The sequence below is a fragment of the Rhinoderma darwinii genome, chromosome 9, assembly GCF_050947455.1.
Source record: "Rhinoderma darwinii isolate aRhiDar2 chromosome 9, aRhiDar2.hap1, whole genome shotgun sequence".
In the NCBI taxonomy this organism is placed as follows: domain Eukaryota; kingdom Metazoa; phylum Chordata; class Amphibia; order Anura; family Rhinodermatidae; genus Rhinoderma; species Rhinoderma darwinii.
The window spans coordinates 85,625,787-85,646,565 of NC_134695.1; the positions used below are offsets into that span (position 1 = coordinate 85,625,787).

The window sequence follows — 20,779 nt, forward strand, 5'->3', positions numbered from 1 at the left end:
TGGCACAGTTCTTGTCCAGTCACTGTATAAGCCCAAAAAAAATTCATGATGTGTACAGTTTGTATACATAGCTGTGGTTAAGCGGGCATAATATGGCTCAAGAAAGACATTGTGGCACTTTTTTGTACGATGTTAGGCTGTAGAGTAATCAGGCACATGATGTCCCCATTATTACAGTACGTGTAGACGCATCTGCCATTTTTTTGTGGTATAAGGTATTGAAAATATATGTAGACATATATTATAACTGTATATACTCCAGCATTTAAAATAGCTGCTTTTCAGGAAAGCTTTTAATTGTAACAGTGTGTACATACACCAAGATATTTCTGTAACATTGACACCTCCCAAAGAGAAGTGGAGGCAATAAAGTAGCAAAAGAGATGCCAAAAACTAGCCATAGACCTGCCGATCGTTCCCTGTTGTACCAAATCATTTCCTTCAATTGAAAATCTGTTCAATTTGTAGAACACTCCTCATAAAAACTTTCCGTACCTATGTGCATTTATGCCAATACTTAAAGAGGCTCTGTCACCAGATTTTGCAACCCCTATCTGCTATTGCAGCAGATCGGCGCTGCAATGTAGATTACAGTAACGTTTTTATTTTTAAAAAAACGAGCATTTTTGGCCAAGTTATGACCATTTTTGTATTTATGCAAATGAGGCTTGCAAAAGTACAACTGGGCGTGTATTATGTGTATACATCGGGGCGTTTTTACTTCTTTTACTAGCTGGGTGTTAGGAATTGGAGTGTATGATGCTGACGAATCAGCATCATCCACTTCTGTTCGTTAACACCCAGCTTCTGGCAGTGCAGACACACAGCGTGTTCTCGAGAGATCACGCTGTGTCGTCACTCACAGGTCCTGCATCATGTCGGACGAGCGAGGACACACCGGCACCAGAGGCTACAGTTGATTCTGCAGCAGCATCAGCGTTTGCAGGTAAGTAGCTACATCGACTTACCTGCAAACGCCGATGCCGCTGCAGAATCAACTGGGCAGGAAGTGAGTGACGTCACAGCGTGATCTCTCGAGAACACGGCTGTGTCTGCACTGCCAGAAGCTGGGCGTTCTGAAGAGAAGTGGATGATACTTCTCGTCAGAACGCCCAGCTAGTAAAAGTAGTAAACACGCCCCGATGTACGCACATAATACACGCCCAGTTGGACTTAAGAAAGCCACATTTGCATAAATACAAAAATGGCCATAACTTGGCCAAAAATGCTCGTTTTTAAAAAATAAAAACGTTACTCTTCTCTACATTGCAGCGCCGATCTGCTGCAATAGCAGATAGGGTTTGAAAAATCTGGTGACAGAGCCTCTTTAATTGTGGCCAGAACTCCAGAATCTTCTACCTGTGTGTGACTCTGAAAAGAACCAACAAAAATCCTTTTTTTTTTTTTTTGTCATTCCCATCTGTCCGACCCCCTCAACATCCCTAGTCTGCTGCAAGTGCCAACTCAGTATTGTTTTATAGAGCTAACACGACCTCTTATGAAGCAGAGCTGTCAATCACTGCACGAGCCGGAGGGATGATTGACAGGTCAGTTTGTAAAAGATTCCATCGCACAGTCCTAGATGAAGGCAATGATTCTGTTCTAAAGAATATAGCGAAAGAAAACGCCACGACGGTTACTTGCTCCACAGTCACTTTATGATTTTTTACAAAGATTCTAATTGTTTTCTTTTTTTTATACCCACAAAAGTTTCATTACTGATGTTTTTTAATGCGGTGTCTTTTGTGATACCATAAAAGCCCTGATTGGGCAGAGAACACGCAAGTTGTGTATAGTTTTTTTTACAAAAAGACCCATTACTTCAACATTTATTTTACATTTTTAGTGCAAACACACATTTTCATCTGTAAAAACAAACACCATTAAGAGTTTAATGCCTCACCGGCAGGAGTTGGAGCTCTGCCGAATAGCACCATTTAATTACAGAACGTACATGATTTCACCACAAACCGCACATTTCCTAAAACACTGCCCCTTTTCCTCTCCCCAAGCTTTTCTCCCCATGTACAATCATGAGAACAGTGCATTAGGGGAAGGGGGTAGTTTAAGGCTATGTTCACATCTGTACTAGGTTTTCTGTTATTCAGGATCAGAATGTCGACGAAAACAAAAGCTGTAGATCGACGGAATCGATTGACTTTAATGGGTATTGTCTTGCCGGACAAAATACATCTGCATGCTGCACTTTTTCTAGCAAAAATGACGGAATCTGCAACTGAGGCTTCTAACAGAGCCTCCGACATAGATGTGAACAGAGCTTAACTTTTAATTTGGGAGATTACATGAAATACTTGTTCCCGTAAAATTTTGAGCTATTATTCAGAAGATACTAAGAAATCGCTCAACTGAATTAAAAGATACATTTTCCTCTATAATTTCTATTAGTGTCTAGTCTGTAGTCTGCGGACAGATAGGGAGGCCGGGAGGAATCTGGATTTACCCTGAAGAAAGGTCAGTATTATTGATCAGCTCCAGGTAACCAAAGCAGCTCAGATAATAAGAGGATATAATGGAATTGTTATTTAAGCAGATGAGAATTAGTATTTTTGTAGGTAGCTAGGTTTAGGGGTCAGAATGAATCTGTTACTCTTTCTCCAATTCTAGAATCCAGAGAGGGGTGATGTCAGTGCTGATGTCCAAAAGATAAAACTTTTGTTAGTCCTTATTTCCTCCTGGTCCATTCTAATGCAGTAACAGACTGTCCTTATAGGTAATATGTGCGGGCCGTCCATTACCTGCTTGAATTGGTATTTTATATATAATCCACCTTATAAGCAGAGAACGCGGACTGCGACATCTCCAGATTTTCTTGAAAGTAGCATTATTTCTGATTTTATCCTCTAAGGGCAGCACCTGACTGTAAACCTGGAGAGTTTTGTCTGCTGTCAGTACAGTAGCTCAGTGGTTAGTACTGTTATCTTGCAGTGCTAAATAAGCAACATAAATGAATTAATTAGTACAAGACCCATAGTAATGGGTTCCAAAACCTTATTTGTGACAAAATAGAGTCATAAAGGAAACACAGAAGCAATGTTGATAAACATGATCACTGTTCTCTTCAACTAGAGCCACATCATTTCTACATCCGCACACATGTCATATCCATAATATATATATATATACACACACACACCATATCCTTTCAACATATATATATGTGCACACACATCATATCCATATATATATACACACACACACATACACACCACATCATATCCACATATATATATATACACACACACATCATATTCATATCCATATATATATACACACACACACACACACACACACACACACACACACACCACATCAATATATATATATATATACACACACACACACATACATACACACACACTCACCATATCCCATGTGTGTATGTATATATATATATATATATACACATACACACACACATAATATCTATATATATATATATACACACATACATACACATGCATTCACACATACACACACACACATATCCTTATATATATATATATATATATACAGACACACACCATATCCTTTTTTATATATATATATATATATATATACACACACACACACACACACACACACACACACATGCCATATCTACATACACATCATATCCTTATACACACATATACATCCACACGTCATATCCATATGATTTGTATATGTATATCTACATACACACATAACCTTTTTTTTAGATATATATATATATACACACCCACATTATATCTACATACACATACAGATCATATCCTTATATACACACACACACACACACACATATATATATATCTATCTACATCCACCTCATTTCCACACACATACATAATTTTGCTGATGTATATGACCAGTCGTATTGTCTAGTTAGCAGCTGCAGATGTATTTAGGTAAATCGTATCCTAGGCACAGGGAACAGTACGTTACTCCAACTCCCCACTGTCAATCAGAATAGATCATCTTAGATATTTATCTAAGCACTAAGACAATATTTGAGCAGAGGTCTTTTGAAGGTTTACTAAAACAAATATCCCTGCCTCCCATATGTCGGTTGCTTAGAGGTCAACCCCATGCTAATCACTTCTGCTGTAAATACAATATGACGGGAAGTTTCTGTGTTTTATTTGCTGAAAGGGTGGAGAAATCGCCTAAAAATCCTTATGGCCAAATAGAAAATTCTCAGTTTCTTACTTTCTGTACATTGTAAATCCAGGAATCTCCAAATAAAGATGTAGGTTATTGTGAAAGTTGTAAAGGGATTTTCTGACTAAGCACATTTATCACCTATGCACAGGATAGATGATAATTGTATGGTCGCTGGGGGCCTTACCACTGGGACCCCCACTGATAATTAGAACGGGGAGGGTCTCAGTGGTGGAGTGAGGAGGATTATGAATGGTGCGGCGGCCATGGATGTGCGCTGTTGCTCCATTCAGTGTCTATGGAACCGACGAAGACACCCAAGTATAGCTCTCGACTGTTTCTATTGGCCCCATAGATATTGAATGGAGCGGCAGCAGCCGCCACTCCATTAAAAGTCATTGCGATCATGCAATGAGGAGGAACAGAGGTTAGGACCCCCGTTCTAGTTATCCGTGGGGGGCCTAGTGGTCAAACATTTATCACCTATCCTGTGCATAGGTGTTAAACGTGCTTAGTGGGAAAAGATCCTACCCTAACTTTTCATGTGACTTTTCAGAATAAGCGGTCATGTTTGTACATTAGGAATAATAAGATTTCTGGCCATTATATGACTTGTATTGTGCATTTTTCCCCTCTGCTGGCTCTATCTTTAATTCTCAGTTTTAGCTAGTGGATAGAGCCTAATTGCTATCATGTCTTCTATACACTGCACACAGAGAATCCTACTCTCCTATCTCTATCTATCACATATATAGAAACAGCAGCAGCATGGAGGACATCATATTGCAATAAGGAGCAGTGTACATGTGAATCGAGCACTGGAGAGAGATATAACACTTACTAGAAGCTGCTGCAGCATCTGTGTATCTTCCTGCTCCCTCCTCCTCTCTCCTTAGACTTTTATGGGCAGATGTAACCTGATCCCTTAGTGAACTAATACTTAGTCTGGTCTTGAGGAGACGGAAAAAGCAGTAAATTTAGAGTTTTATTCAGAGGACTGGGTGTCAAATCGGCCGTGAAAAACATGGCCGATTTGCACCCGTGCGGGACCCATTTTCACAAATCCCTCATAGACTTGAGTCTATTGAAGGATCCGGGAAAACATGCAAAATTTGGACATGTCCTATTCTTTCCCAGGCTGTTCACACGGGCTGTAAAAAAAAAATGGCCGTGTGAATAGCCCCATAGACATGCATTGATTTCAATGCAGTTTGTGACGGCCGTTAAAAAAAAAAACGTCCTTCATACGGCCGAGTTTCCCTGTCGTCTAAATAGTGAACAGTTAAGAGGGGAAAAAAGAGCCTGTTAAGTAGAGAAAGATGCATTTTTCTCTTAATAAAATATAATACAAAGTTTCTTATATTTGCTTGTACTATTGATTTATAGAAAGTTTGTTGAAAAGTTTGTGACCATGTATGAGTGTATTGGCATGGTGCGATCATTATGCGATTTTTGCTATAAGGCTGTATGTGAACTGTAAAACCCATGCTGGGCCGGACTGAGACAAAAAAGCAGCCCTGGCACACAAGCCCCAGCAGCCAACACACACTGTCTAAAACCGGCCCTGGCCCTAAGCCCCACAGCGCACGTCTGTCTATTCGGTCCAAAGTGACTTCTGTTGAATGTCAGATTACCGCGCCTGTTTATGAGGTGGAGATTCGTTCCGGTGTAGCAGCGAACTCGCAGCTTATGTGCTCAACATTCAGCTTTCCCCCTTCCCCCTAGAGCAACACCTACTGGGTGACGGAACGTGATACTTGGTTGAGTGATAAGTATATTCCTGAAATCTGCAATAATGTTCTGTAAAAGAGAACTGGTTCAGCCGCATAAGTAACTTTCTTATGCAGCAACGTCCTCACTACACCACCTCCACCCAGCGAGGTATCCTCTCAGACAAGGCCACACTTCAGGATTTGAACCAGGGTCCACACAGAAGACACTGCTTAAGCACCAGACCATCAGCTCCAGCTGATCTCTGAGCTTTCTTATTGTCCCCATAAGACCAAATTTAAACGTCACTTCCAGCAGGAATAAGAACATGTCATCTTTGGATGAATTTGTTGCCAACAGTTGAAAGCAGAGGTAGCGCACTGGTAAAGATCTCTGCTAATAAATTAGAGGCGTGAGGACCATGTGAGTTCTATCTCCAGCCTTAAAAGCAGTTAACCCCCAAGCCACCGTGCTGTAATTTCCCAATGTCATCCAAGGTTTTTCTTGTTGAAGGGCCGATAACCCATTTTAAAAGAGGTGAAAAATGTGTCCTTGTAAAGCTGCTGTGCAGCTGGCGTGATCGGAGTTGAGCGCAGGAATAAACCCCCAAGTGTAGGTTCTAACCCCCAAGTTGTCTTCCTGGTGACCTTGGGCAGCTCCCCCTTTCCTAAAGTACCACCTATGGAGGGATGGATTATCTGTTTTGATTATTACCTGTTTGAGTGATGAGTATATTGCTGAAATCTGTAATAATCTACTATGTAAATATAGTTGTCACAAAAGAGACAGCTGCATATGTAACTTTCTTTACATAATTAACTTTCTTATGCAGCAACAACCTCACTGCGCTGCCTCCACAGCACTATAAACACCACCCAGCAAAGTACCATTTTGGACAATCCACACATCAGGATTTGAACCAAGGACTGCACAGAAGACACTCACTATTTAAACACCACTTAATCACCACACCACCAGCTCACGTTGGCATCTTAGCTCACTCGTATAAGTAAGGAGACCGCCATCTACCACACGTTGCATGCAGCAAACCCAGGTATATGGGCTAACACCGTAGTGTTTCTAAACTCAGCACTTTAGCCCCAAGCCACCCAGTCACCCAGTCACAGCGCTCTCATGAGACGATGTGGTCAAAAGTGACTTCTGTTGAAAGTCACATTACAGTGCTTTTTTTTATGAGGTGAAAAATCTGATCTGGTGGAGCCGTCGTCCTGCAGCTTATGTGTTCAGACAACAGTAAATGCCACCAGCAACTTATTAGTAAAACACTTTATCGCCGGGTCTGAGAAAGATATTCGCAGGACAGACAGGCTTTTTTTTAAATGTATATTTCTTGTTAAAGAATGGCAGAAGGAGACATCATGTCTCCACAGGAGCGCTTCTTTAACCCGTTAGTGACCGGCCCATAGTGTTTCAATAAAAAAACATGCAAAAATTGCTGTTTTCTTTGAATCCAGCCTTTAAAAAAAATGTGATAAAAAGTGATAAAAAAAGTCGCATCTACTCCAAAATGGTACCGAAAAAAAGCCCTCCTACAATTGCATCGGCGAAAATATAAAAACGTTACGGCTCTTCAAATATGGAGACACAAAAACTAATTTTGAAAAAAAATGGTGTTATTTATACCATACGGTAAACGGCGTAAATGTAGGACGCAAAAAAGTGTGGCGAAATTTTTTTTTTTTTTTTTCTATTCCCCCCCCAAAAAAAAGTTAATAAAAGTTAATCAATAAATTCTATGTACCCCAAAATGGTGCTATTAAAATTTACAACTTGTCCCACAAAAAACAAGACCTTATACAGCTATGTCGAAGCAAAGATGAAAAGGCTATATAGCTCTTTGAATGAGACGATGGAAAAACGTAAAAAATGGCTTAGTCATTAAGGTCTAAAATAGGTTGGCCATTAAGGGGTGTAGGAACTTCAATATAAATCAAGTAGAAAAATAAATGACACAATAAAATTACAAAGACGTGATATATATATTTTTTCCTTTTAAAGACTATCTTGACAGAGCAAATATAAAGCCAGAACATTTTTTATTATTTTTACATGGAAAGAAACCAAACAACAGGAGGCGAGATGATCATTTTAGGCACAACTCCGAGCAGTGACGCTCATGTAAAGTGCATATGGTCTTGTCCCCCCCATCACCTTCATTTATTAACCCTTCTTCTCCACACTGTACAGTAGTTTATACTTCTTATTCTTACTAAAGATATTGCACAAATATTATACAAGAGAACGGTGTCAGTGACATCTAGAGAAGCCGAGGAGTTCATTAAAAGGGTTTTCCACCTTCTGACAACTGATGACCTATCCACCGGCTAGGTCATCAGTACATGATCTGTGGGGGTCCCATCCCCGCACAGATCAGCTGGTCCTTCTACAGCACGACCGCTATGCTATATACGGAGCCAACTGCTTCCGGCTCCGTACATCGCATTATGTGGCATAACATCCGGTGCCCGCAGGCGACTGGAGTGGTTTAACGGTGCGGGGTCCGGGTGCCGGACCGCACCGATGATATACTGATGACCTATCCGGTGGAGAGGTCATCAGTTGTCAGAAGGTGGAAAACACCTTTAATGGATTACGTCTAAACCAACTTTCTGTGCCACTTGTTGTAGCCGGGTCACCATAGATAACACATCTGAGAACAGTTTTGAGACCGACAGAGATTTTGGTTTTCACAGTTTTCTGTTTCAGGGTTTTTAGATCTTTTAGTCAGATGTTTCTATGGTTACTGTAGTACAATTATAAACATTTCATACGTTTTTAAACTTTTATTGACAAATACATTAAGTTTATGCAAAGACTCAATATTTACAGTGTTTACTTTTTCAAGACTTCGGAAATTCGCTCTGCCATTCTGGATGTCCGCTTCTGGGCCAAATCCTGACTGATGACCAATTCTTACCTAATCACTGCTTGGAGTCTATAACAATTTCTGTTGTTTTTTTTTGTCCACCCACTTTTTGAGGAGTGACCACAGGGTCTCAATGGGATTGAGATCTGGGGAGTTTTCTGGCCATGAACCCAAAATGTCAAAGTTTTGTTCACCGAGCCCCTTAGTTCTTACTTTTTCCTTGTGACATGGTCCATCATGCTGGAAATAGCATTGTTCATCACCAAATTGCTCCTGGATGGTTGGGAGAAGTTGCTCCTCGATGGTTGGGAGAAGTTGCTCCTGGGTGGTTGGGAGAAGTTGCTCCTGGGTGGTTGGGAGAAGTTGCTCCTGGGTGGTTGGGAGAAGTTGCTCCTGGGTGGTTGGGAGAAGTTGCTCCTGGATGGTTGGGAGAAGTTGCTCCTGGATGGTTGGGAGAAGTTGCTCCTGGATGGTTGGGAGAAGTTGCTCCTGGAGGATGCTTAGATACCATTCTTTATTCATGGTAGTGTTCTTAGCAAAGTTTTGAGCCCACTCCCTTGTGTGGGGTTGTTTTCATCCATGAATGGTTTTTAGGATGCTTTACTTTTGGCATGACGCAGAACTCATGGTAGTGCCCACCCTTTCTTCTCTGGACAATCATTCTTCGAAATGTCCCAAACAGTCTGAAGGGGGGGGGGGGGGGCTTCATCAGAGAAAATAACTTCACCCCAGTCCTCTGCAGTCCAATCCCGGTACTTCCTGCAGAGGACTGTCCTCAATGTTTTTCTTGGAGAGAAGTGGCTTCTTTGCTGCCCTTCTTAACACCAGGCCAGCCTACACCTCACTGTGCGTTCAGATGCACTGACACCTGCCTGCTGCCATTTCTGAGCAAGCTCTGCACTGGTGTAGAACCGATCCCATAGCTTAATCCTCTTTAGGAGACGTCCTGGCACTTGCTGGACTTTCTTGGGCACCCTGAAGCTTTCTTCACAGCAATCAAACCGCTCTTCTTGAAGTTATTGATGATCCGATAAATGGTTAATGGGGTTTTCCCAACAGGGACATTTATCACATCTCCACATTATATGTAATAAATGTCAGATGCGGGTCCCACATCTGGGACCTGCACCTATCTCTAGAACGGGGTCCCCTAAACTCCATTCTACCGCTCTGTGTTGCGGCTGAATGAGGTGAATTGCGACCATAAAAAAAAGGTTATATGGTCTTGAGTTACAAAAACAGTGGATCTCGCTGAGCTATGCTGTTTCTGTAAGTTCCATACAACCGAATGTTAGCTACGGAAACAGCATAGCTCGCATGCTGCGCTGCTTACATAACTGCCATTCACTACTATTACTACTACTGTTTTCTTCTTCATGGTCGAAAATCTCACGCATTGGCCGTCACAGATCGGAAGAACAGGGTTTAGGGTGCCCCGTTCTAGAGATAGGCGTGGGTCCCAGACAGGGCCAGACTGAGACTTAAAATCAGCCCTGCCATTTTTAAGCAGACAGCCCAAACCCCCCCCCCCCCCGCAGGCCATACGCAGCCGCGAGTGTTGGGCTGGGACCATCTTTCAGCCATACAAGACACGGGGAGATTTATTAAAACAGGTGTAAATGAAAAGAGGAAAAGTTCCTCACACGCACGCACCCACCCACCCCAGAAGCTGGACACATGCAGCATTCGTGCCACTCACGCCTAGGACACATGCGCACTCACTCACTCACTCACTCACTCACTCACTCACTCTTATGACTCATGCGCAGTACATATATACACCAGAACCAAGCTCAGTACATATATACAGCACCAGAACCAAGCTCAATACATAAATACAGCATCAGAACAAAGCTCAGCACAAATACAGCTCAATTTAGTGCAACCCCTGCTGTATAAGTTTGTACGGCGTAAAACTACAGCAGTTTCACACAAAAAAAAAACATACCACCCATCATCTCGCTGCAGATCATACAGTGAGTACAGTACTGATTAGAGGCAGAATAAACATTTACATTAAGTGACTCCCCAGTGACGATCTCAGATTCTAGTTGTTCTTTTTCTTCTCCATCCGGTCCAGACCTCTATGATGACTACTCCCGGCCACGACCCATTTCTGCAGTTTGCCGCTCAGATGTCTTCAGCTACTCACTATTCAAACATTTCTGCACCTATAAACGAAGATAAAATTCTCATGGTGACACACACTGTATCCCTAAATATAATAGCTCCATACACTGCACCTCTAATTATAATAGAACCATACACTGTGTCCCCGATTATAATAGCACCATACACCAAAGAGCTCAATTTTAGTCTCATCTGACCACAGCACCTTCTCCCAATCACTCTCAGAATAATCCAGATGTTCATTTGCAAACTTCAGATGGGTCTGTACATGTGCCTTCTTGAGCAGGGGGACCTTGCGGGCACTGCAGGATTTTAATCCATTACAGCGTAATGTGTTACCAATGGTTTTCTTGGTGACTGTGGTCCCAGCTGCCTTGAGATCATTAACAAGTTCCTCCCGTGTAGTTTTCGGCTGAGCTCTCACCTTCCTCAGGATCAAGGATACCCCACGAGGTGAGATTTTGCATGGAGCCCCAGATCGATGTCGATTGACAGTCATTTTGTATGTCTTCCATTTTCTTACTATTGCACCAACAGTTGTCTCCTTCTCACCCAGCGTCTTACTTATGGTTTTGTAGCCCATTCCGGCCTTGTGCAGGTCTATAATCTTGTCTCTGACATCCTTAGAAAGCTCTTTGGTCTTGCCCATGTTGTAGAGGTTAGAGTCAGACTGATTCATTGAGTCTGTGGACAGGAGTCTTTTATACAGGTGACCATGTAAGACAGCTGTCTTTAATGCAGGCACAAAGTTGATTTGGAGCGTGTAACTGGTCTGGAGGAGGCTGAACTCTTAATGGTTGGTAGGGGATCAAATACTTATTTCTCTGTGCACAATGCAAATAAATATATATAATTTTCACAATGTGATTTTCTGTTTTTTTTTTTATATAATCTATCTCTCACTGGTAAAATTAACCTAGCCTAAAAATTCTAGAATGTTCATGTCTTTGACAGTGGGCAAACTTACAAAATCAGCAAGGGATCAAATACTTATTTCCTTCACTGTATACACAAACGCACACGAACCAAGCTCATACATCTATACACAGTACCAGAACCAAGCTCAGTACATAAATACAACACCAAAACCAAGCTCAGTACAAATACATTTCAGTACAGAGATCATTTGAAAAGTCAGGTTAGCAGCTTCCGGTATGACCTGAACAATGGTAATCATATACTGGGAGTTGCTTACACCCCAAAACATAGTACCCTCCATCATCTGTATAGATCATACAGTAATTATTAGGCTTCGTTCACACATGTGTCGGGGTTCCGTTCATGGGTTCAGTCAGACCTTTCCTTCAGGTGAACCCACGGCTTTCTGTTTGCATTACCATTGATTTCAATGGTAACGCTTCCGTTGGTAATGGTTTCCGTTTTTTGGGCAGTATCAATAGAGTAGTCGACTGTATCCACCTGTAATCTATCACATCTAACTTAGATGTGATGTATTACATGTGTCTCTGACACGCAGGACCCGCTGACACTGAACCCATCAGTGCCACAGACCTGACGTGTTCAGGATTCATTGTAAGATACAGCTGCTCTGTATACAGGATACAGAGCAGCTGTATCTCAAAAAGAATAGAGTTTTTTTTAATAAAAAAACGAATTATAGAGTTGCACAAAATACACTGACTGAAAGTTTTTTTTATATATATATATATATATATATATATGTAAATATGTCAAAGGTGTACATAACCTTTACTGCAAACAATCAGATCGTAACAACCATTGTCCAGTACGACACGCAGCACATGCAGTTTTATCAAAAGTCGGTGCAGTTTTTAAATGTTTGTTAACGTCTGCAAAAAACTTCATGGACATTAACAATCATTTGAAAACTGCCCTGACTCGTGGGAATGCAACATCTTGACGTGGTTTGCAGCTGTATCGTAAGACAGCAGCAGCATTATGTATACACTGTACGGGTATGTTCACACAAGGCGGATATGCTCTGTAAAAGCACACAGCGTATTCGCCCTCTGCGCCGCAGGGAATTCAAGCTGAAAAACCGCACCAAATTGTGGTATAGTTTTTCGGCCAGGAATGGCCGCTGCGGAAAACGGACCACAAAAAATAGAAATGGATACTTACCATGGCGACGCTTCCCTCCTACATCCTGCAGCCCTGGGATGACGTTTCATCCCATGTGACCGCTGCAGCGTCATCCCAGGAGGTTGGCCCGGACACTTACTTTTTACGTAGAATATTTGTGAAGGGAGGTCAGGTTGATGGGGCGAGATTCTTCACTCCATCACTTCTCCTGCTCACAGCCCGACACAGTGCTGCGGACAGTCTCCCCTCCCCTACGTCCTGACTGGTAACAGCAGCAGGAGGGGATGTTTTGTGAAGACTAGAGAAGGGGGGCTGGAGGGGGAGATTTTAAAGTAGCACAGGGAGTTTTAGTAATAGCAGCACAGACCACGGCTGCTATTACAGTCGGACAACAGTTCTTAGCTGCTGTGCTGCCCCCTTAGAAATGCTGTACCCTGCCGCCTGAGGCACTGATCGTTTGTGCGACCAGCAGGCGGCCCACTGTTCACCAGTCTATCTGGCATTTGCCAGAACTGCCAGATGGCCAGTCCAGCCCTGAACCCATATGTATAAAACTTTTATCATGTTCTGGACATCTTCAACCAATTGGTTTACCCGTTAAGCCATACCTTGAGTCAGTAAACTAATATGGAATCACTAGCAATTAGCAGGTTTGGTCTATAAGAAGGTCAGAACCAGAGGATCTGTTGCCATATTCCATAAAGCAAACTTCACACATTATTAAACAAATCACTTAAGACTCATGCACACGACCGTAAGGGTTTTTACTGTCCGCAAATATGGATCCGCCGGCTAAGGATACACATCCGTAACAGTCTGCAACTGCAGAAGCGCCCATAGACCTCTATGGGAGAGTCTGCCGCAATTGCGGACAAGAATAGGACATGTTCTATATTTTGTGGATCATTTCTACGGCCCGGACACACATCTGTAAATATACTGAAAGGTGTCCGAGGCCAATAGAAATGAATGGGTCCACAATTTCACCCGTAGTTATGGATGAAAATGACGTTTGTGTGCATGGGGCCTTAGACTTCATGGTGTACTTACTTTGAAAATCCATGTCAGAATGGCTGTATATTCTTTGACATAAAATGCTAATTTTAATATCAGGCAGGAAAACTTTGACAAAGGATTATTCTACTAATCTGACATAAAATACGCCAGCATCATCCGGTCTAAAGGGGGTTTTACACTGGGCAATTATCGGACAAATCATATAACGCTCGTTCCCGATAATTTCCCTGTGTAAACAGGGCAGCGATCAGCAGATGAACGAACAAACGCTCAATCATCTGCTGATCGTATCGTTCTAAAAAAGTAAAATATTATCGTTGTCGGCAGCACTTCTTGGTGTGTAAACAGGGAGACGCGCTGCCGACATGATAATGATGGATGGGGACGAGTGATCGGAGTAACGACCGCTCGTCTCCATACTTAGATCCGTGTGACAGGAGCAAACGAGCGCCACTCAACGAGCTGTCTCGTTGACCGGCGCTTGCTGCACCGGCCAAATATGGCGGGTGTAATAGGGCCTTAAATTCTATTAAATAATGTGTGCAATTTGTATTGCGAAATCTGTTGACAGATCCTCTGTAAAGGAATGCTCCATGTTATGCCTAGTACAGGGCGGAGCATGATCCAGGGATTTATAGAGATTTTCTGTGTCATTTTCCACCCCATCAGGCCCTGCACTAAACAGAACAATGTAGATTTCTATTTCTATAGTTGTATATGCATCAGTATACCTGGGTTCATTAATGCCAGTGATACTATGGGCCCTACTTATCACAAGTCAATGTCAGATCCTGCCATAGACAAAGCTTTTCATCACATCCGTCTCCAAACAGCTGAAAGGCACTCTGGTTGTGGTATGATGAGACTGCTGCAATATTTTATGTGATAAGTGAAAACAAGCAGGAGCTTTCCTATTGCCACCACTATATTATACACTTGTCTTCTCTTTGCTGAGTCCAGCCACCCACCCATGACCTGGGTTCCAGCGTACACTGACGTATATATGGTGTTTAACTTCTTAGAGACAATATAGATCAGACACACTATGCATGTGTACTGACTTATACCGCAGCCTTGTACATAGAGTGTTACGTCAGACCAAGCGGCAGTGGAGCTTACTATCTGATTTCCGTGATGACAATTTCTATCTGTGTGCTGCTACCATAAATACAATGGAGGGGTAGATGATATGCCATTATGTGCATGTTCTTAGGATGCTCCCGCAGTAGAATCACTGACTGCTATTTTGTCCTGCTGCAGCTTGGAAGGAGTCGGTCTCGGTTCTGGAATTTATTATCTAACATTAAAGGTTTCAGCTGACGGAACTTGTTTAATGTAAATACGCTGTCACACACCCCTCCCGTAATTGACAAGAGCAGATGATTAGCAGCGTTCTCAATGGTGTTTTTGCATAATCTTACATTTTGACAGAGCTCTACAGCGCCTTTATATTGTCAGAGCGCCGCAATCAGTAACATTTTTTTTTTCTTTGACAACATTTAGTTTGTCATTATAAATCTCCTAAGTGGTCATTTAACATGTTTGGTATGCACCGAGGAGAATGAAAGGATTATTGGAAAAACAGTGTTGACTTACAGAAAACTTTGCTTTCTGAAACTGCACTAGGATTAACCCATTAAGTCCTGGTTGATTTTGCTACAAGGGTTCCCAACTTAAATTGAATGTGTAAGGGTATGTTCACACAGGACGGATACGCTGCCTAAAAGCACACAGCGTGTCCGCCCTGGTCGCTGCAAGGAATTCCGGACCAAAAAAAACCGCACCAAATTGTGATGCAGTTTTCCGGCCGGAGTGTCCACTGCAGGAAAACTGCACGTAGCCATGGCGACACGTACCTCTGCTATCCTGCAGCCCGACCTCCTGGGATGACATTTCATTCTATGTGACCGCTGCAGCCTGTGATTGGCTGCAGCGATTACATGGGATAAAACGGCATCCCAGGAGCCTGGCCTGGATGAAGAAGCACTTCTAGGTAAGTATAAGATTTTTTTTTCTTGCGCAACTCTTCCACCACAAAAATCGCAACATCTGCTATTTGCTGCGAAATCCGTTGTGGAAAATCTGCAGTATTTTCGCTACGTGTGAACCCGGCCAAAGGGTAGCGCAGTGCACGACAGCAGATAGTTTTTACTATATCCAGATAACTGAAGCACATTGCTATTGTGGAACTACAGGGTCCAGCATTCCCTGGGGTTACCAGGCGAAAAGCCAAAGTCATCCTCTCTTATCTATTCCACAATGCTTAGCACCATGTGACTTGATAAATACTTTGCTAGAAAATTAGATTGTAGATGCAGCTCCTGTTTTGCGCGTCTTGTGCTGTAGTGCCCCCTGGTCCGTACAGACCGGGAAAATAACACAGGATCACTGAAATCTCAGTCTGCTGCATAAATTTATGCTTCCCAGCAGTATCGATTTGTGGGGTACAATACTGTTTTTGTTTGGTCTGGACCATCCAAATCAAAGTCCCACATCACAACCATAAAAATGACACTTAATACACTTTGATTAATTACCCAGTATTTAAACATGGACGCTCACTGCTTCCCGGCATAAAACTCTACTTTATAAAGTAATGACAAGTGAGGAAATTTAAAGTGACACTAATAAAATCCTGTGGCTTTAGTTCAGCCAAAAGACCTTGGATAAACCTAGTTTGCTCTCTCTCGTGCTGCCGAATTGTGGAACTCAAGAGATTACAATGACATAAAGTTACTGGGAGCCGCCATATTACAAATGAGACACGTTATACTGTCATGGGCCCCCCAGCTCTTGTGTTTCACAATGTGGAATCTATCAGTCATCTTGTGTTCAGTTATTGGTATATAATAACGGGAGTGCAGGCGATAATGTTCGCTCTCACTTGTAAAGCTGTTGCAAGTGATTTTTCCAGATGGGCATATATCACTCACAACCAACCCCAAGACATCAACCCCCAAACTTCTTATTTATAACACTGTACTCATTGCACAACCTCTAGGGATCTAAAGTCCCAGCTGACTATTCGCAATTTATTACAGATGGTGAAAATATAACTATGAATCAGTAAGATATTCTGAGCAATCCCTGAGTCATTTTGTTTTAATGGAAAATAAAATCTAAATAACCCAATTTAAAGGGACATCATCTTGACAAATCTGATTCCTTAGGTCTCTACCAAACACTGTGTTATGTCTACCTATAATGGGTTATTTCCTAAAGGGGTCGCCCAGGATCAGAAAAACATGGCTGCCTTCTTCCAAAACAGTGTCTGGTATAGCATCTCTACTCCATTGCAGTGAATGGAGCTGACCTGCAATACCACACAATGTTTTTAGAAAAAAGCAGCCATGTTTTTCTAATCCTGGACAACCCATTTAACAGTTTCTACATACATATCAACAATACAGTGGCCTTGGTATGGAGACTTTACCTACACTATACGTTTATGACACTCTTATAGTATTCCTACATGACGTCCATCATTCAGAAACGTCCCCAGAGGGGAAGTGAAGCAAGTGGTTGACAGCAGACACGAATGACCTAAATGGTTATTTGGCATGGATAAAGGTCCGGAGATCCGATTCTCCACATCCCATGCCGGCATTAGAAGCTTCGCAGTCCCGGCCTTAGAGTACTTTATTTTTTAATGTAGTTCCCGGCTGTGACAGATTCTCCTTAATCCAGATTGATTCATAAAGTCTCATTACGCAGTGTTACATTAATACTCTGTATAATAAAAGTTCACCTTTATTGAAGCATTTCTTTTTTCTGCATCATTTCTCTAATCTATTCTCCATAGATTTGTAGGGTATAGTTGATATAGATCTGGCTGGTGACAAGGGTTAGACCAGTTTAGTAGAACATGTACTTGTAGCTGAGGAACGTGTGCATTCATCAGAGCTATCAGGTCGATCGTCTTGTACCTGGATCAATGGACGGCCGTGTGATCCCTCTTACAGTCTAATGTGTTTGAGGACCCACATACCAAGACGTTTCTCTGTCCTGCAGCCATTTATCTTTCAATGTCAAATTGCAATAATTAACCATTATTGATCGTAAATTCAATTAACTTCATTAATACAAGTCACGCTGAGGGTCCTGTAAGGAAAGTCTCCTGACAACGGTCTCCTTTCTGCAAAGTGGATATTCCGTGCATGGATAAAAGGGACTTTAAAATACACATTTAACTTCTTGAATGTGAAAAGTTTGTAAATATTAACATCATAATGAATGTCTGTAAAAAAAAATAATTTTTTAACTCAAAATTCAAAAATTTGGCATGACTGGTATATACTCACGTTACTTCTTTCTTCGCATATACCACAGTGCACTCTTAAGCATCTGATCAGTCCTTCCCTTGGATGGCCATATTGGATAGCATTCATTACATCACACAAGAACATCCAGGCTTTGTAGTGTTGTATATAGATGGGATGTATGTGATATGTTTACATATTACATGGCAAAATACGCTTAACGCCCCTGTGGTATCATTTCAGGCCTCTTTTTCATGTTGTCCTAGACATGACTGTCGTAAAAGGATACAGCCTGCCAGCCAATCCAAAAGTCTCGGTTATTATGGTCATCAGCCAGACATCTCTATCTATGGATTATTTCTGAAGTGCACTTGATCCTTACCACAACGTCAGACACAAGGGCCAGTAGAGGGGTCGGGGGGGGGGGGGGGGTTGTGCACCTGTTGAGAATCTCACTGCATATCTGTCTATTCTATCCAGTTCACAGATCTGATCACCTGGTGCGGGAATGGGATCATATTTGCTTTTCTTGCTCCCCCCAAAGAAAATAAAAACAATAATAATATACAAGAGTAGAAATAAATTGTTTTAAACATCTCGCCACTTGTCTTTCTACAATCCTGTTCATTTGTATCTGCGTTTTTTTCCGAGAAACCCCCCCCCCCCCATATATTCTGCAGTTCACATTATATAGTTCCTCATACAAAAAAAAAAAACTGCACAAAGGTGTCAGTAGCCTTTGTGACACAAGGAGGGACGGATTCTTGTAGGTTTGAATAAATTTGTGTCGTAATAGACCATAGTGAACTAGTTATGATACACGGAGGAATGACAAGCCTCATCTTAATCACAAAGGAAAATCACCCAGGAAGTACCAGGCAGTCCCTGCGGAGAGGTTACATGTCTGATCTCTTCCATTCCCTCCTCCTCTCCAGGAATTTATCATTTGTAGGTTGATGATTTATCCGATCTGTGGTTTCAGGAGGCGGCAAAGATCCTGCCAGCTATTCTGCGTCTTTAAATGACCTACTGTTAACAATACTTTAGTGTTGTCCTATTACATATGTAACAACCAAAAACAATGCACGCTGAGCATAGAGCAAACTAAGGGTATGTGCACACGCTAGCAGGCTTTTACGGCTGAAATGACTGTTTTCAGGAGAAACCAGCTGCCTCGTTTCAGCCGTAAATGCTCCTCCTCGTATTATGCGAGGCGTCTGTGACGCTCGTAAATCTTGAGCTGTTCTTCATTGAGTTCAATGAAGAACGGCTCAAATTACATTGCAAAGAAGTGTCCTGCACTTCTTTGCCGAGGCAGTCAATTTACGCGTCGTCGTTTGACAGCTGTCAAACGACGACGCGTAAATGACAGGCCGTCTGCACAATACGTCGGCAAACCCATTCAAATGAATGGGCAGATGTTTGCCGACGTATTGTAGCCCTATTTTCAGGCGTAAATCGAGGCATAATACGCCTCTTTGCCTGAAAATAGGTCGTGTGAACCCAGGCTTATAGTGGACAGACTATGCTCCTATCCTTATTACAAATAAAGTTACATGAGTCAGATGTACGCTATTATTTGCAGAATGTAACTTACTTTTTTCCCGTCGTACTAAACGTTTCATTATTGCATTCTCGTAGAACAGAGACATGGAACAGCTGACCTATTGCTTTCTGATGTAAAGTGGCTGGCGGGTTTTTTTATTTTTTATAAGTGTGATTGGTCCATCTAACCTCATGACTGCATTACTCTGAAATTACAGTACATCCTCTATAGCACATGAACTTGACTCCCCGCTGTGACACGCAGGCCTAAGTGACACAAATGAAAGGTTTTAAAGCTGGCAGCCAAAAGGCCATATAGAACAACACTGTGGTTCTCATACTGGGCATATGCCATCAAATGTCACTAAATGTTAAAGGGGGGACACAAAGCCAGAAGATTGGATTATAACAACATTCAAATTCTCTTATGTCAAAATCTAATATTCAACATTAAAAAATCCACATTAGTAAGAAATTCTACCGCAAAGTGGGAAGAAGAAATAAAGTTTAGGTGTTTCCAGTTGTGATATAATTGTAATACAATCCTCTGTGATTATGAGGAAATATATTCACCCTTACACTAATTACAGCAGGGATAATAATGCTTTTTATAACAAGAAAAGTTTTACCCAGAATTCACTGGGAGACGGGCTATTTAAAGACTAAGGGGTTAATGAAAATGAATTAGCGGCACAGGATCTGCACCTACATTACTTAAAAGTGATTATAAGCTTTTAAGCCATTTTCTTTATACACCAAAGACACATACAAAATCTAAATCATTTTTTAATTTATTGTAATTGATGTAAATTTCTTTCATTGTCGGAATCATATTGATAGTTCTCTACTTTATGTTTATTAAAGGTTGAGGATCAGAAACGTTGTGGGTAAAAAAATGTGTACTTAATTTAAATTGTGAAACTGTCTGTCAAGAAATGCATTAGGGGTAGAAAAAGCATAAGACATATTAATTGACAGACAGGAACTGCTGTCTCTAAGGTTGATA

The 20,779-nt window shown here is 41.7% G+C and overlaps 1 protein-coding gene and 1 long non-coding RNA gene across 7 annotated transcripts in view; one reads left to right on the plus strand and one right to left on the minus strand.

The window, feature by feature from the left end:
- The window catches only part of TSHZ3 (teashirt zinc finger homeobox 3), a 265,339-nt gene that overhangs the window by 239,409 nt on the left and 5,151 nt on the right, over positions 1-20,779 (plus strand). The gene's annotated exons all lie outside the window — the stretch shown is intronic.
- LOC142661121 (uncharacterized) overlaps positions 1-20,779 on the minus strand; it is a 109,770-nt gene that overhangs the window by 23,396 nt on the left and 65,595 nt on the right. The gene's annotated exons all lie outside the window — the stretch shown is intronic.